Source organism: Saccostrea cucullata, unplaced genomic scaffold (genome assembly GCF_032062105.1).
Source record: "Saccostrea cucullata isolate Sc308-1 unplaced genomic scaffold, CSIRO_AGI_Scuc_v1 ctg7899, whole genome shotgun sequence".
Taxonomy (NCBI): Eukaryota; Metazoa; Mollusca; class Bivalvia; order Ostreida; family Ostreidae; genus Saccostrea; species Saccostrea cuccullata.
The window spans coordinates 16013-23641 of NW_026927420.1; the positions used below are offsets into that span (position 1 = coordinate 16013).

The 7629-nt window shown below is 33.5% G+C and overlaps 1 pseudogene; it reads left to right on the forward strand.

Moving 5' to 3' along the window:
• Positions 1-802: 802 nt before the first annotated feature.
• On the forward strand, positions 803-6943 carry LOC134274443 (uncharacterized; annotated as a pseudogene).
• Positions 6944-7629: the final 686 nt, after the last annotated feature.

Sequence of the window (7629 nt, forward strand, 5' to 3'; positions counted from 1 at the left end):
TGTCATCCAGAACTTGTGATTTTTTTCCTCATTTTCCCATTTATATATATTTTTATTTTAAAAAATTAAATAAGACACTTTCACCTTGTTATGTTATTTTAAAAAGTTGTCCATATAATTTTGAAGCGATATGAGCAAAAACAAATCGAAACACAGATTCGTTCAAAGCAGGTGCATGTGGTGGATTTTGATCCGCTCCCGTATAAAACAAAAATGGCGTCGTACAACAGACGCTTCATACTCGTCATAATTTTCGTTAAATCATGCAAGTAGAAAAATTACCATGGATAATTTCGTTTAGTATCATTGCATGCAGGAGAATATTCATTTGATTTGCACCAAAACATGACTGATTCTGTCAGGAAAATGGAAAGCTAGCTGAAAATTCTATGGCATGTCCTGTCGCACGACTGCTTTTTTGTGCGTTTTCAAAGACTTTATATATTAATGGTGAGTTTATTAATTCTAAACAACCTTTTCTTTCTCTGAGACGATTTGGGGTTTGGAAAAATTGTGTAATTTATGTATTTTGCAAAAAATTTACAAATAAATACCGTTTGACAGATTTTTAAACGTAAAAACGAAAATCGGCAATAATGGGTACTCAGCAATAATGGGTGTACTCGCACGTTATATGTTTTATCCTGCCTATGCAATAAATCCAGAACAAACCTCTTTCCGAATTTCTTTGACTGAAAGTGTCTATGCAATGTCTTAATACATAATAATAAATTAATATACAATTTTTTTTCTCTGTCCACAATTTTCAAGTTTCCATGTAAACATGCTTTTTACTTTTAAAATTGATAGTATCAGATAATATAAGTAAAATTCTAGGTGGTTATTTTTTTTTAATTTTATTAGATTACTCTTGGTTCTAACTACATAGTTGAACAGAGTACCTGTGAATGTGTAAATGGGATGGACAAATGTCACCATAAAGCCAGCATTCTTCTCTATGGGTAATTTATATGCAATTTATGTAATATGTAAATTCACTTGGTCTGTTTTAGGTATGCTTTACCAAATTTAATGTTAAATAGAAATTATATCAAAACATGCACACCAATATATATATACCCGGTATATACAAGTGTGCAGTTCACCATGTGACTGTACAATGTAGGTAGCAGGGTACTATTCGTGCCCTGGAACCTCCAAGTCCACTACCTTGGCATATATAAGCATACTTTTACTATAAAATCTAACTTTAGGCCCCAAGACTATAATATAATTTAGTAAATTTATGGAACATGTTGATACAGGTACAAAAATGTCAGCAAAACTGATGTACGCCAGAGTTGGATTACGCATCCAGAGTGCGCCACCTCGTCAAACTAAGACGATGGAAGAACTTTTTCCTGCACCTGACAGGTTTATAAATTACAGGTATGCATTTATTATGACTGTTTCATGAATGGTGCAAAATATTAAAAAATGACAGTACCCCAAAAGTGAAAATATAAAAAATAGAGAAATAGCATATTTTTTATGGGCAATATACACTTTTTTCAATGGATGGAACTGTATCTCTCTGGTCGTCCATCCTAATTTTTTCAGACCAGCAAGCTACAGATCTGCAGCTAGCATGGTATATGTAAAACCATTCAGTGTTGTATTATGCTCCATTTTTCAACTTTTGTCAAAAATTACTAGGGCAACAAATAGGCCAGTCAATGATAGGGACAGGGAGTTCCTATATCAGAAATTGACAACTGTAGGGAGATTTTCAGGTTAATATATCTGGTGTTTTATTTTAGTGTCACATTGTTTACGAGTTTATTTTATTGTTACTTTTTTGAAAATTTATACTGTGATAGGATAGAATGCATATACACACATGTATATATATATATATATATATATATATATATACAGTGAAATATCAGTATCTCGAGGTTGAGGGGACCTGGACATGACTTCGAGATATCCGGGGGTTCGAGATATCTTCCAAAGTCGAATCAATAATTTTCCGTTTTTCTTATGCATCTTCATGCATAAAAATATCCTGTATTACCAAAGATGTAGTCTTTACGGTAAAGATTCAAGCATATTCGCAATAAATATTGAGAAAAACAATGTTAGTGTTTTCTTCATCGTGTATAATTGTAAAACAATTTAATATACATGCCTTATTGCATATACAGCGATTTTACATTTTCCAGGCCATGCTTACGTGGTCAAACGGGATGTAACAATAGCGTTATAGTTGAAGAACCTTCTCCGTAAGCAAAGAAAACGACGAATTTTTGAAACTTTATTTGATGAAATTTAGAGCAAAATGTTATTTAGAGCACAAAAAAAAATCAGTATTTAAACTGTAAACTTGAATACTATTAATAGCTTACATGTATAACATTACGAAGTAATACTAAAGAACATATAGCTTACGAAAATAACAATGCAAATGGCGGTCAAGGTTATCTATTTATACGCAGATTAACATGGATGTAATCAATCACTGCACTGTGCATTACGCACTGCAACTTTTAACTGTTTAAGTTTATATTGAAAAATATTTTGTGTTTTACATGTTTTATGAATTTACGATTTTAATTATACAGATTAAATGCAATATCGGTAATACTGACTGTATTCAATTTCTGAAGTGCTGCGAGAGGTTTTATCGGTCGTAGACTACACCAACACCCAAGCTGTCATACCAATTACCCTGTCACAGATACCCAACATGAGCTTGGGATTAAGATTCCCCCGATTTGGGGGTGTTAATTAATAGCCACTGGCGAGAAAGTGTGAATTCACGACGCCAGGTGTGTTCAGTAGACCGAAAAATTCACTGCACTTCGAGATAAGCCAGGTAAAAGTAGGGCTTTGGACTTTAAATATACTTCGACATAAGCGGGGTATTCGAGATTACCATGTTCGAGATATCAGGTTTTTTTAAAATCATATATATAGAGAATACGGCCGGGACCGGCGATTGACTTCGACATAAGCGGGGTATTCGAGATATCCCATATTCGAGATACTGATATTTACCTGTATATATATATATAAATTCACAAAACACCTAACTAACTCATTACACCCGGACTTTGGACTTCAGATATTTAATGGCTTATTTGACATTGGACTGAAATTCTGACAAGATGTGCAGTCTTTCCATTCTTTTTGCTTTTTTTGTCTTTTACATGTTTAGTTTTGTTCTTGTCTCTTTTGTTTTTGTGTTGACTTTGTTTTAAACTTTTAATTATACATTTTATATACTAGTACTATCAATTTCAATTCAGTGTGAAGTTTTGCATCAAGTCACAATCTTTTTTGACAGATGCATTCAGCGTAAACAATTCATGTGATTGATAAACTCATATTATCAACCTTGACACAGAAATAGTTTGTTGTACAAGCAAACAATCAGGGATTAGAAGAAAGTTCCAGTCGTAAAGCTTGCGGTTAGGAGGCGTATACTATTTACCTTGAACGCATCTGTCAAACTAGAAGATCGTGACGTAATATAAAATTTCAACTCAACTCAGCAGCAACCTTTAGTAAAATGTTTAAATATTATTCACCCTATTTCTCATACATACTTAAAGGAAGTTATTTGTACATTCTTTTCACATGTATACATATTGAAATCCAAAATTTATTTGAAGTAGTAAATAAAATAAGTTTGAAAAAATATTTAACATATATACCAGTATTAAGAATTGGTGATGTAACTGCAATACAGGTTTATTGAGTATTTGTTGTCTTTTTCACTGAGGGTTTAATTTTTTTGTTTAATTAAATCAACAGCAATGCATTGGATACTATCCCCCGAGCCGCCTGTGCCCACACTTGCAGTGCCTCTAGTTGAAGACCTCATCTCTAGCCAGGAATTTATTTCTGCAGAGAATCCAATCGCTTGAGTGAAGCAAAAATTAATGATAAATGAGCAAGAAATCCAACAGGTAAAGACAAATGAGTTGCATAATGAATAGAATGTATTCTGTTTCATTATGAATGTTGTTTAAGTTTTAAGATTTTTGTCATGTTTTAGATTGCCTGTCTTACCACTGGTCAAAAGGAAAATTGCATGTGGTCATCTGTTAGGAAGAATAGATTAACAGCTTCAAACTTTGGTTGTGTTTTGGCAGCGATCAAGAGAAATAGGTATACTGGTAGTTTACATGCCTTTATATGTATATGTAATTATAAATGATACTTGTAAAAGCAGTTAATTATAAAATCAACAAGCTAATTCAGAGAATTCGTGTCCCCGCTTAGGGAAAAAGTCGGCTCCCCCTGACTGAATTTGTAGAATTATTAAATGTATACATGTATACTGAAGCAAATAAAATACATGTATGTCAATATGCATATAAAGATTTAAAAAAAAAAAAAAAAAAAAAAAAGAAAAGGTTCGACCGAGAATCGATCCCGGGACCTCTCACATTTGAGGCGAGAGACATAATCACTAGACCACGGAATCGCTTTATACATTGTGAAGTATATGCTGAAGTGAAGTCACATACATGTATATATTCATGTTTTCATGTTCGGTATTCTCAAAATTTTACACAATCCATGGTGTTTGATTTATTTAGCCTTTATTAAACAGTTCTAATAGATGTAATAAGAACTTAAAGTCCGCCGAGAACCTGTTTTATACGCAATAACTCTCCTCATGCCCCTGCGCTAAAAATAGCGACATGTAATACTATAAATACTAATAAAACAAACGGGGCGGGGCACTTTGAGAGGGGCGAGAGACGTCCTAGGGAGTTTTGATGTAAAATTACATTGCATAAGCTCAAAATCTTCTTGAAATATCGCCCGGAAATAATAGTATTACACACAGACAGAATGTATGAATTTACGACCTTGAACTTTGACCTTTTGACCTCAAAATCAATAGGGGTCTTTATTAGGCCACAGGGAGTTGTTATATAAAATTTCATTGCAATAGCTCAAAGGGTTCTAGAGATATCGTGTGGAAACGAAAGTGTTTTAACGGACAGATTTTGCTTATTTATGACCTTGACCTTTGACCTTTTGACCTCAAAATCAATAGGGGTCTTCTTTAGTCCATAGGGAGTTGCTATGCTAAATTTCATTGCAAAAGCTCAAAGGGTTCTCGAGATATCGTGTGGAAACGAAAGCGTTACAGACAGACAGAAAGACGGACGGACGGACAGACGGACGGACAAACCCAAATTAATATCCCCCACTTTTCAAGCGGGGGACAAAATATTGAAAGTTTGCTCCTTATATAACAGATATCCTGTCTCCTTATACAAAAGATTATGCTCAGCTTATGATCTGTCAAAGAAGGATGCCATTATTTGGGGGACGTGCAATGAAAAAGTCGCAATTGAAAAGTATAGAACTTTTGGGGATGCAGTTGTAGAGCCAACAGGTTGGTACATTTCTTTCCTCAGCAAAATTTCAATTTCTTTAAAGCAAATAAAAATTGATGATAAATAAAAATTTTTCTTGAGCTAATTTATTTAAAATTCAGTTATTAAACTGAAGTTGAAGATAATGAATATAAATATACTGTTTGTATATTCTATTTATAACAAGTCATCAATGCATAAGAAAATCAGAGTGTTGCATATTAATGCTATTTTGTAACTTTATAATACTGTTCATATTAGGTATCTGGCTACATTGTAATGGGGTTCTTGGGTCAAGCCCAAATGGACTCATTCGTCGTCCTGCTGCATTCGGATTCAGCTATCAGAATCCAGGACTCGCTGACATATTAGAGATGTCAAACGTTAAGCCAGAAATACTGGAGGTGAAATGCCCCTTTTCAGCAAAGAATATGACAATTCCAGAAGCTATTGAAAAAGTACACGGTTTCTGCCTAGGTAATAATAGTGTGTATGTATTTGTTTGAATACGTTTCATGTACTGAGATATTACTTTAAATAATTCCAATATATTAGTTTGGATAAATTTAAGTACAATTTAGCAATTGTTAAAAAAGTTTTTTCCTTCTGTTGTAATGTTAGTCCTCAAGGCAGATGATTTGCCTTCTCACTTTATTATACAGTAAGGAACAAAATACTTATACATGTAATGCCCTGTTCACACGACAAGTTTAATTCGCAGTAAATTAATGCGAAGTAAACTAATGCGAATCAAACTAATGCGAATTAAATTGCGTTCACACGACAGCTAATGCGAAGTAAACTAATGCGAATTAAAATTTTACTTCAACAGTCAGGCGTGAGGAAGGCTATTATGACGTCATTTGCAAATCACGTCACCTTATGCAGAAGGAAATGCATTTGACATCATGCCACAGTGTCTGGAGACATATTTTAATGATTAACACATTTTTTCTTAGTTTTTCACTCAAAAATAGCACAAGTACTCAAAGCTGACCACCGACATGACGCATTTTACTTAATTTTGCCATTACGCATGCTCCAAAATTTAATTCGAATTAGCTTCGCTTAGCGTTCACACGGAGCTAATGCGAAGTAATTTAATGCGCAGTAAACTAATGCGAAGTAAACTAATTCGCATTAACTTCTCCGTGTGAACGCTAAGCGAAGCTAATTCGCAGTAACTTTACGTTTAATTCGAATTAAACTCTCCGTGTGAACAGGGCATAAATATTTATTAGTTAAATAGTTTTGTCTTATATTAATGATTGAGGCACCAATGAAAATTCTTATTCTTTAAAAATCTTCAACATATATATTTTTTTCATATAGAGGTTCAGGATTTTAATGGAGTCAAGTCCTTCAAGCTATGAGAGAACCACCAATACTATGATCAAGTGCAAGGACAGCTTCATATAATTGGGAAATCCTTGTGTGATTTTATGGTCTGGACACCAAAAGACTGTGCGATTGTGAGAATTAACAAAGACATCAATTGGGAGATCAACATATCTGTTTTGACAGACTTTTATTTCTGTAAATTTCTCCCGTATTTACAACAGCTATAAGATATAACATTAAACATGGTGAAAACATTTTAATTTTAATATCTTAGTTATCTACACTTGCAAAATTCTGAGCAATTTCCTGCATAAGGGGATCCTGAAAATTGACTAAAACACAGCATAATTGAAAGACTTTTGTAGAAATATATCTAAATTGCTGCGGAACATGCCTTGAAATTTCATAATTCTTTTTTGTCCACGAGTTTCCTCTCTGGTCCCTTGCACATTCGTCATGAAATTATGGGGATGTAATGATTAGGTTCTTTAATTGTGCTCATTGGATTTAAAAATTCGAAGCTTTTATTAGTTTCCATGGAAAGGGGGGAAAAGTCAAAATTCTTGAACTTCGATTTTTAAATCAAAGTACTGAAAGTACAGATAGGTTTGATGGTTGTCCAAGTTTGAGTTCTAGAAAAATGTCCATCCAATTGAGCTAAAACCTTTTTAAGGCTAATAGGCATGTTGTGTAGATGTATGGAACAAAGGTCATTTTGTGTGCATACGCATTTACGTGCGGATGCGTGCAACATTAAATGACTTGTATACTGAATATTGCTTTAACTTTTACACTTTTTTGATGAAATGCTCATTTCATAAGGATATTATATAAGGATATATTAATAGTGTAGATAATATGACATTGTCAGATTAGCACGAAATGATGTGCATGCACGTGCACTTTGCTGTGATTGGCTGAAACAAAAATTTTAATATCTCTTTCT